Source organism: Phyllostomus discolor, chromosome X, assembly GCF_004126475.2.
Source record: "Phyllostomus discolor isolate MPI-MPIP mPhyDis1 chromosome X, mPhyDis1.pri.v3, whole genome shotgun sequence".
NCBI lineage: Eukaryota > Metazoa > Chordata > Mammalia > Chiroptera > Phyllostomidae > Phyllostomus > Phyllostomus discolor.
The window spans coordinates 35056587-35067645 of record NC_050198.1 but is presented as its reverse complement, the minus strand read 5'-3'; the positions used below and the strand labels follow the sequence as shown (position 1 = coordinate 35067645).

The following is an 11059-nucleotide window of genomic DNA, read 5'->3' as shown; positions in this document are numbered from 1 at the left end:
TGAAATGGAATACTATACTCACTCAAACACTTTTAAAAAGGGGAAGAAATTATGATTAGGAGATGGTAAAAAGAACTTGAGCCTCACCTGAAAGCTTTACAAAACTTTAAAGTATAACCTACTCTTATATTACTTGTGTAATTAAAAATTGTTAGGCCCTGGGCTGGGTGGTTCAATTGGTTGGAGCATCACCCTGTACACCAAAATGCTGAGGGTTCTATCCCCGCTCAGGGCATATCCCTAGGTTGCGGGTTCAATCCCTGGTCAGGGCGAATATGGGAGGCAACCAATTGATGTTTCTCTCTCTTCTCCTCTAAAGCCAATTCTAAAAACATATCCTCGGGTGGGAATTTTAAAAGTTATTAAAAATAAAAATGGGAGAAAACAAGAAAAACATAGATTTATATAGCTTGGAATAATATCAAATATATGATGTTAAGTGAAGAAAGCACTGGCAAAACAGTAACTACAGAATAATCCTATTTTTGATAAAACATTACTATTAGCATGAAAGCATGTAGAGAAACACTAACTAACAAACTACTGATCATAGTTATCTTGGAGGATGTGGGGTCGTGAGGGACTTTTCACATTCTACATTAAATGTTTATGGAATATTCAGCTTTTTATAAAATGTGTGCATCACTGTATAACAACAATTTTGAAAGATATACCTTCTTAAGTATTGTAAGCCCCATATCCTTTACTAGTCAGGGTACTTGAATGGGACCATCAGTGATGACTTCAGTTAACTGTAACAGAAAATGAAATGACTGAAAAGTGTGGCAGAGTCACTTACTGTTTGCTCAAAATCTACACTCCCCAGTCCTTCCAGTTAGATGGGGCCATGTGACTAGTTCTGGCCAATGCACTGTGCATTTAAGAACTGGTGCACAATCCTCCTGCTCTCCCTTCTCCGCTGTGGCAGCTGGGGAGGCCTCAGATGCCAGATTAGACAGCCACAAGATGTCAGCCTGTATCCCTGAGTTACCACTTGGAAAAGAGCTCTCTTCAAAAGCCACCAGACACGTAATAGATTTTGCAGGAACAGGAAATAAACTTGTATAAGTAAGTCATTGAGATGTGGAGTTTGCTATGCTTTGATAAGCACAAACCGCCCTATCACAACTAAGAGAAAAGAGCATCAGATAATCCGCGTGATCCAGGAGAAGCCTGGAGAGCCAGGTAGGGTCAGGGGCCCAGGGTGACAATGACATGACATAGCAAAGAGTGTGCTGTGGGGATGGTCTGATAGGATGAGGCTTTTGTCCCCATTGTCAATGACACGTGCCACTACAACTGTGTTCTGCTGCTTCTTGATACTATTTCTGTCCTATCAGACCTTTGACTCTGTGGTAGCTGCCTTGAAATGTCTCTAACTGACTCTGCACACCTTCTATCACTCCCTCAACCTTCAAAGTCCCAGGCAGGATCCTGTGATTTGCCATGCTGAGATCACATGCCCATGCACTAGCTACCAGGGTATAGCAAGAAGAAATATGAGCCCCCTCCCTGGTTTCAGTAGCACATGGGAGGGCCCTGCCTCCACACCTGTCTTGGGTTCTCACTAAAGAGCAAGAGTGTGTGAATGCCGAGCAGCCAAAATATGAATGTTCACTTCACTCTTCAGCTTCTTCACTGACAGACCTTTCATCTCCTTGACTGAACTGACACTTGCCTCTCCCCTGAAAAGTGGAAATGTGCCCAATCTGCTGTTTTCTAGCCAATAACATCCTCAAGCATGTGTTTTGCCATCCTTCCATCACAGTCCAACCTTGGATGAATACAACACTCCACCTTCTCTATCTCAATCCCGGTCTCAAACAATTGCTCAGATGGGAGCCACTGAGAAGTCATGGTCCCCAACCTCTACTCAGTCCTGCATGCTGTCTGCAATCCCACCTCTCTGCTCAGCTCTCCAAGACTCCATGGCCCCTTTGCCAAATCCTCTCTTCCTCAGCCTTCCTACGCCTTCCCCTTCCTTTCCCCTGGCTTCACCTCCCACTGCACTTAAACTAGATGGCCCCAGACAGCAATGTTCTCAATTCCTTGCCACAAAGTACATGCAGATTCATGTACCCACCTGAACAATCCTGCTCTTTCCCTCTTGTCACAGTGGAAGAGGAAAAGGAGCCCTTTTTCTTCTCAACTAATCTTTCCACCAGAGTTCTGTGCCCTAATTTCCCTCTATCTTCTCAGGAAACTTGATCTATCTACTCCCCTCTCCCTCTCTCCTGTATCTTCAGACTTTTCCGTTGTTTTGCTTGGCCTTTAAACATGTTTAAGTCTCTTGAATTTGAAAACAACAAAACAAAAAAACATTCTTTCAGTTTCTTATAATGTCAAAATTAACTTTACCATGTGACATAGCAATTCCACTGCTATGTATCTACCCAAGAGATGTGGAAACATATGTCCACACAAAGGCTTATGCTTGGGTGTTCACAGCAGCATTATTCAGAGTACAAAAAAAGTGGAAACATCCCAAATGCCATTCAACTGATGAATGCCTTTTGAAAAATATGGCAAATTCAATGAAATACAATAATAAAAAAGTAACCAAGGACTGATACACGCTACAGAATGAAAAAAATCTCAAACATTTTATGCTCAGTGAAAGAAGTCAAACACAAAAGAACACATATTGTATGGTGCCATTTATACAAAACTTCTCCCCCTGAAAGAAGGTGTAGCTAGACGTACGGAAAATAGATTTGTGGTTTTTCTGGATATAGCAGTAGGATAGGGAGTGATTGAAAATGGATACAAGTGATCTTTTTAGGGTGATGAAAATACTGCAAAAGAGCATTGTAGCTATGGTTGTACAATGCCATTAAAAAAGCTAAAATGTATTATATTGTATTCTTAAAGCGGCTGAATATGCTATGTACTTATACCTCACTAAAATGTTTAAAAACAGGAACATTGTTTCAGTCACTCATTAGTCTAGCTTCTGCCCTATCTCTACTCACTACCATGGGCAAACAGCTTGAGAATGTTGTTTGGGGGTGGTTCCCCACACCTCATGAGAATGCAAGCCCTAGAGTAATGTTATTACACTTGGACTGAATAAATAAGGTACAATAAATCCTGAGGTGGGGGGGAGAGAGAGAGAGAGAGAGGGAGAGGGAGGGAGAGGGAGGGAGAGAAAGGAAATGAGAGAAAGGAAGCCCATAGTCATTAGATCGTTCTTGCCTGTTCCATTGTGAAATGTCTTCCTGATCAGAAAAAAAATATTGTATGAGATATTTCAACAGTTTATAAAGTATATTGTGGTTGATGTTTCTTTTTTATATATAAAAGAATGTTTTAATTCTTGCCATTAGAATCTGGAGAGACTATATATGATTTAGAAATGAGACTACGCAACACTGGCCAAAGAAGAATGGTCCACTCTATGCTTCTCTTTTGTCTGGTAACTCAGGTATATAGTGTCATTAACTATGACCATTATTGCTTGTCTCCTCACATTATTTTTATTCATGTATTCACCATAGTTTACTTTCCCTTCCACATAAATTCAAAACCCCTTTTGCACATGCAGACATGCCACATCTCTGAGGCCTGGTGGGAATACTCAAATTCTGTGCCATGTTGCCTTTTGACTGGCATCACCCATTTGGTATGCTTCAGTTCCTCCTGATTTCCACATCTCATTTGTTGCTAGAGAAAATATTGTGACTGGTTTTCCCCTTCCACCTGTCTTATGATAAGGTCCTGACCCACTTGCCCAAATAACTGCACATGATTCAGTGATCTTTTGAGAACCAAGCTGTTGGCTATTTCAGACTCATGTCTTACTAGCTGATGAAGCACCTGTTATACAGGTCTTTGAAACATTGCTTCTATTTTTTCCCTTCAATGTAATCTTTAGTCTTTTCCTGATGCTCCCACTGTGTTGTGTGGGATATTTATTAATTAATTTATTTTTAAGTAGGCCATTTCATTTATTGAATCCTGATACTAGATATTTTTAAATTTATTTTACTGATTATGCTATTACAGTTGTCCCATTTTCCCCTTCACTCTCCTCTGTCCTGCACACCCCCTCCCACCCACATACCCCCCTTTAGTTCATTGTGTGGGATATTTAAATGGTGCATAAAAGATATAAAGAAACTAGAAAATCTGACGATGATGGTAAGAAGCACTGCAGGCAGGGTAGGCAAATCCATTCAAGAACACATGATTATTTCAGAAAGGATAGGTTGATGCCCACTCCATGATGGAAAGGGTCCAGTGTAATTCTCATGTCACCTGAGAACTTGCTGGTCTCCCCAGGGAATGGTGACATATGGGGTTCCTGCTGTGGAGAAACTGAGCACTCAGCAGTGTTGGTAGCCTAGTCAACCTAAGTGAAGGTAAGTCTGCATTGAACCCCTCTGTAACACCCACCCCTTCTACTATGGCAAGTTTGTTCATTGGCTCATCAAACACTGGTCTATTGACAGATTTTCACAGGGTGGATTATCATGCTCTTCTTGGTAAACATTTAGATGGGACACAAATATTCTCACACTCAGCCCATCCTGAGAGATCCATTCACTTATTCCTATATATATAGATGAAGATGTTAGACTGTGCCTTGCACATAATAAATGCTCTTTAAATATTTTGCTGCATTATTGTTGTTGCTATCAGTTCTCCAATATTGTTCCTTCCCAGCCTGATCGCCTGGCAGAATGTTCATTGCTATTGATCAGTGCCCCTGGCCAGGTCACTTTGTGGATAGAGATCAACCAGATGCTTGCCTCTGAGTTTTGCCTCCTAGGAAGACTTCCCTTCCTTCCTTCCCATCAGACTTGCACCTGAGTGGGGCCATAACACAACAGCTGTCAACTACCAGCTAGCTCCTGCCTACCATGAAGTGCCATCTGCAAACCATGCTCCTGGGTTTTTTTCTTCTTCTTCAGTAAGTTTGTTACTGGGACCTTCCCGCAAGGACCTATGTGTGAGCTGAGGGAGAGAAAGCAATGCAACAGGAGCAGGCGCTATGAGGGTGAGCCTCCCATAGCTCACTTGTGCTTTTAGGACCTGCTCCACACTGATTTTGGTTAAACCACCACCCTTTGGTGATGGAGTGTTGTTACTGCCTGCCCAACTTTATGGCTTGGTGGATCACATGGCACCAAGGCCAGGATTGCCAGGCAGCCCAGGTAGCATAGTCATCTGGGGTCACATGGTTAGGCATTCAAAGTTTACCAGGGCCAGTAATTCAATTTTGATAATCGTCAGGTGCTAGGAATTGTTTTTCAAAAGGAGTAGTTATTGGGCAAAGGGCAAGGCTTTTCTCCAAAACTGTAGAGGCCTATGCTTTGATTCTCCAGTTGAGGCTCTCCAGAGGTTCAGTGCAGCATCCCAATCTGTCAGACACTCACTCAACTCAATAAGGCATGTACATGTATTCCACAAACATGTATTAGTAACTGCAGGGTTTAAAGCCAATCCTGAGTGCCAGGGTGTCCTGTTCTCAAGGCACAATCAGTGCAGGGAGGGAAACAACAACAGCACCGAGAGAAACCACACAGGGCCGTGGGAGCCCAGATGAACAAGGGATTCACTCTCCTTCTGTGTATACACATGTCACTAGTCACAGATGGTGTATGAGGAACATCTACACAAATGCAGAGACACAGGCACACATTTAGATGCAGAAACATGGGCATTGTGTACACATATCCTAATGGTGCATTCTGAGTCAGCAGGCAGTGTGTTCTGGTGGAAGGAGCCCTTGGCTGGGAGGTAGGTGATGGGGTTAAACTGCTCCAGCTCCCTTACACAGTCCCCATGTGCCTGGGATGCGTCCCAGCACCTCTCTGGCCTTGGATCTCCTGCCTGTAAGATGTGAACAGCATGAGGTTGTCCAGCCTGGTCTTTGTGAGTGGAGATCAGAGAGTGGATGGGGAGCACCCAGAACACTCCCTGGTACATAGTAGGTGAGAGCTGCTGTGACTGATGTGGGTGACAGTCCATGGGAAAGCGCACAGTGCACTGTGCCCATGAGCATGAAGGTTGGGCCAGGTGGTGCATGCAACAAGCTCACATTTGTGTGGAGGGAGGTGCACCATTTGCAGATGGCCACGTGTCCAAACTGGGTGCTGAGCTATGCAGGCAAGGCCATGACCAGCCCCAACTAGGAGACTCCTGGCTGTAGGTGGTGCCACGAAGTGGGGTTGATGCCTCTGGTGGCCTCTGACTCTGCTGTAAGGAGTGAGAGAGGTGAAGAGTCAGAGGTCAGGGTCCATCTCGAGAGGAGGCTGGCAGTCTGAAGGCAACTGAAAGGGAGCCACAAGGATGCAGCTGCTGGTGAGGTGCCTTGCCTGTGGCACCACCACCTCTGCAGTGGGGGATGCTGAGGGGCAGGCAGAAAGGCCTGGTTTTCAGTCCTGGCTCCAGCTGTGTGTGACCTGGGGCTGCTCTCTGTTCCTGTATGGGGCTCAGCCTCCTCATCCACAAACCGGTGACAGTACTGTCCAGCCCACAGAGCTGCTGTGAAGATTAAATGAGGCCACACAGATGCAAACAGATGGTGCTGTGACTGTGCACAAGTGTCCCATAAAAGAGGGTACTCCATCCTGCACCCCACTTCCCACTTGCCCCATCCCCAAGCGATTCCCTCCAGCAAGAACCTGTGCTAACAAGCCCACGTTCAGGGCTGAACCCTGGGGAGAATGTGTCCTTTTATTGAGCCAGCACCCATAATGTGCAGCACCCATAATGCTTGGCTGGATAGAAGGGGCTCATGCCATAGAGTCAGAGATTGGCCAGTACTGAGAGAGATGGAGCCCAGGGTCTGCTGACCTGCCTGGGGGCAGGAGAGGATAGGGGAAGGCTTCCTGGACCAGGCTGTAGAGCAGGAGCATGGGGCTCTCTTTGCCTACTGTCCTTGGGCTGAGAGATCACAGTAACCTTAGATGCAGCCCCTTAGGTTGTGTACTCTCACTGTGCCATCATACATAGACGGAGTGGGGTATGACGTGGATGTTCCTGAGATCGTAAACTGTGCCTCTTCCTGTGGTGTTGTGCCTGGGTCTCTATGTAGTGTGTGCCCTCATCACAGATCTTGCTGTGGGCCTGCACAAGCAAGAGCAAGTGCACCTTGGGGCTGAAGATGGGGTTTCTTTGTTCCTCTCCATTTGCTCCTCTAGACCCTCTCTCCACCCATGTCCATCCCATTCTGTGCCCCAGGAGGCTGACTTTTGTTGATTGTATCATCTGGGCTCCCTTGTTCTGCCAACAAGAGACATTGGCTCGCAATGGGGGCATTCACTGTGAGAGTTTGGGCTATGTATTTTCATGCTTCCCTATCTACTGGGTTGTGCTTTGGATGTGTCCAAGTTCCCAAGTTCCCTCCCCCATGGTTATAAATTTGGCCACTTTCTTACAACTGCTCCCTTTCCTTCATCCCTCCATTCTTGGGGTAGAAATGGCTTTGTGTTGATGCAGTCCTCGGGGATATACCCAACCTTTGTGGGTTTCCTTAACCCTGTTCACACCTCTGAAAATTATGTCTTACTAGTTTATCTTCACATTACTCATGGAGTGTGCCATCTGTTTTTGGGAGCATTCTGATTGACACAGAGAGTGAATATGAGTGTAAAAGGAAATCAGTGAGTAAAGAGAAGAGTGGGTGAATGTACAATAATATAAGCAACTGCATGAATGAATCAGTAAATAAGTGTGAATGAGGGATGACAGAATGAGTTGCTCTGTGAAACTTTCCCTATTTATTCTGCTAGGTGTTGTGGAAGCCACACTGGCCAAATCTGTCTCTCCTCTGGAATCACCACCAGAATGGAAGGGCAGTGGGAGGACAGTATAAAGTGCAGGATGTCCTTGACGATATCTTCTCAAGCACCGTGAGACTGGGAGATGTCTTGGCTGCCAGCCTTGCTCAGATTCCAACTAGAGGTGTTTGAAGACCAGACTGGCTACATCAGAATCACTATGTTAGAAATACAGATTCCTGGGCCCTATCCTCTGGAGTCCACTTTGGTAGGTTGGGGAGTGGCCCAAGGGTCTGTCTCTGAGCAGTTTGCAGATGAAGGTGATGTCTGGCGAGGTCAGAGAACCACTCACCTGGCCTACCCACCCCTCCTCTGAGACATGAGTGGACAAGCACAGAGAAATCACCCAGGTCACGTGGCCACCCTCACCAAGCTATTGAGCTTGGAGTTCCTTTCTAATCTGACCCTGGTAACCCAGAGTGATGGTGTGGTACTCACAGAGGAGAGACAGACACACAGACATTGATTCCAGTCCTAGCATTGACCTTCCCCTATGGTGGCGGTGCAGGCAAATCACTCAAATGCTCTGCCTCACTTTTCCCATCTGTACAATGAGGACATGCCATCCGTGGCCCAGGACCATGGTGAGAATTTGAGAAAATTTGCCCTGTAAATTACTGGTGCAGAGTAGTTTTCTGGGGCCTCACAGGCAGCCTCTGAGTCCTTGGAGCGTGCATCCTTACACTCTAAGCTAAAAATGGCAGCTCCCTCCCTCTTCTCCTTAAAGGTTAAAACAGAGGGTAGAGCCAACCCTCTGGGGGATAAAAACAGAGCAAAGACCTCTGAAAGGAAGGAAGTCAAGGGAATGTATGTAAGCAGGCTCCTCAGAGAGCATGGGGCCTCAGTTTGCCCCTAAGCTTCCTGACAGCTGTAGCAGAAAGGGGTGGGGTGGCAGAATTCCCAAGTTTCAATTTTCTGGATAAAAGGCGGCACATAGACATGTCTAAACAGACATTTGTCTTGGACTAAAATTCCAGAGAAGTTGATCTTGTGGCCAGCTCAGCAAACATCCAGGACTAGAAATTCATTTGTGATACCATGAGACATTGAGAGGCTTGTTTATGCACATGATTCTGAGCATCTCCCTCTGGAGGCAAAGAGAAATATGAAATTCCATCCCAAATCTTCCACAACAGTTTTGCCAAACCCCCATTCTCCTCAGCCCTTGCACATCTCTACCTAACCCTTACCCTTGCCTCACCTCCTACTGCATTGAAAATTGAAGACACCAGACAGCAATGTCCTCAATTTCTTGTCACAAACTACCCAAAAACTCACTCCTTCCCTTTTGTCACAGTGAAAAGAGTTGTCCTTTTTCACAATGAATAATCTTTCCACCAGTGTTCTGTGTCCTATTTCCTGTGACCTCATCAGGAAATTTCATCAGTCAGCTACCTCTCTCCCTCTTGTATTTCAGCCTCTCCCTTTCTACTGGCTCAGCTTTTAAACATTTTGAGTCTCTTGCATCTTAAAAAAACTATTGCCAAGACAAAGAGCCCACTTCTAAGATGGCAGAGTAAGGAGCTCCATGAATTCTTTCCTTAGCATACACACAAAACTAGTGAAAATGGTTTTTAAAAACAATTTAAAATACCTGGAAATTGTCCTAAGGTAATACATAAAATGAAGAATGATTCATTCAAGAAAAAATTTATTAACACTAGGTAAGAACAATGACAGTCTGTGGTTTTTGAACCATGACCCACTCCCTCTTTCCTCCCTTCCCCACTCAATTTGAAGGAGGCTTTATGCTGGGCGGTTGTGGCCAAGAAAGTGGGACTCCCTCTCTCCTCAGCACTCATAGAACAATTATATCTTGGCTGGAAGGACAGGCTTTCTCATCCCATTCAAATTTGAATTTAAGAGAGCAGCCTTTTTCATCCCTTTCAAATCTGAGTTGAAGACACTAAATTTGTGGTGAGTGCAATCAAGAGGCAGGGGGCTCTCTTCTTCCACCCAGCCCTGTACTCATAGGGCAGAGGCTCTACCCAAGGCATGACAGGCCAGGAATACAGGTGGCCCAATCAACCCTATCTAAACTCACTCATAGTGGGAAGATTCCACACGGAGACAGGCAAGTTGAGAAGACAAGAGTCTACTGCCCTGCTCAGCACTCAGATTAGTGGCTCAGAGATTTTTCCAAGGGATAGAGGACAGGGATATCCACAAGTAAAGAGGTCCAGAGCTCTCCCCAATAGCACTGACTTTATTTGAAACCGGGGAAGTTCAAGCCTAAGAGCACTTTTGAAAATGATAGCTCCTCTTAATTAAGAACAACTAGCTAAATCATAGGCCAGCTAGTTCACTAAACAGAACCAGGGAAATAACATATAGCTAAGAAGAGAGAGCCCTGCTGGGATAATAACAAACCTCAAAATCTGGCCTCAAAAACTATGCCTAAGCCCTGGCTGGCATAGTTCAGTAGATTGAGTGCGAGCTGTGAACCAAAGCATCACAGGTTTGATTCTCAGTCAGGGCACATGCCTGGGTTGCAGGCCACAGCCCCCAGCAACTGCATATTGATGTTTCTCTCTCTCTTTCTCCCTCCCTTCTCTCTCTAAAAATAAATAAAATTTTTTAAATTTTATTTGTTTATTTATTTATTTATTTATTTATTTTTTAGAGAGGGAAGGGAGAGAGAAAGAGAGAGAGAGAGAGAAACATCAATGTGGGGTTGCTGGGGGCCATGGCCTGAAACCTAGGCATGTGCCCTGACTGGGAATCGAACCTGCGATGAGGCCTGGTTTGCAGCCCGAGCTCAATCCACTGAGCTACACCAGCCAGGGCAATAAATAAAATCTTTAAAAAAAATAATTTTGCTTTTATATAAGCCAATAAATTCTCTTTTTATTAAGTAAAAAAAAAAAACAAACTATGCCTATACAGAAGTAACTGGACCTGACTATGGAGCAAATTATGCCCCAGGACATTATCAAACATAATAGAGCAATTAGTCATTAATTAGTGGAGACTGACAACTGTGTGTGATATCAAATGAGGTGCATAGTTTAACAGAGGTCTGGGAAAGGGTCAAAACAACTGCTGTTAAAAGCACTGCCATCCCATAGGGATTGGGCATATGCCTAAGGCTGAGAACCCTGAGGAACAACACCAAATGTTCACACTGTGGGGGAAATAGCCTCCATTAAAGTTGTTTAGCCAAGCCAGTAAAATAAATAAACACACAAATAGCTGCAAAAACAAGCACTGGAGAGAGGTGAGGGAAGTCAGTATCTAGAGTTGCTGGAAGATATTACCTAAAATGTCCAGTT

General features: G+C 44.8%; 1 pseudogene; it reads right to left on the bottom strand.

The window, feature by feature from the left end:
* Positions 1 to 3354: 3354 nt before the first annotated feature.
* LOC114505714 lies at positions 3355 to 3840 on the bottom strand (annotated as a pseudogene).
* Between the last annotated feature and the right edge of the window lie 7219 nt (positions 3841 to 11059).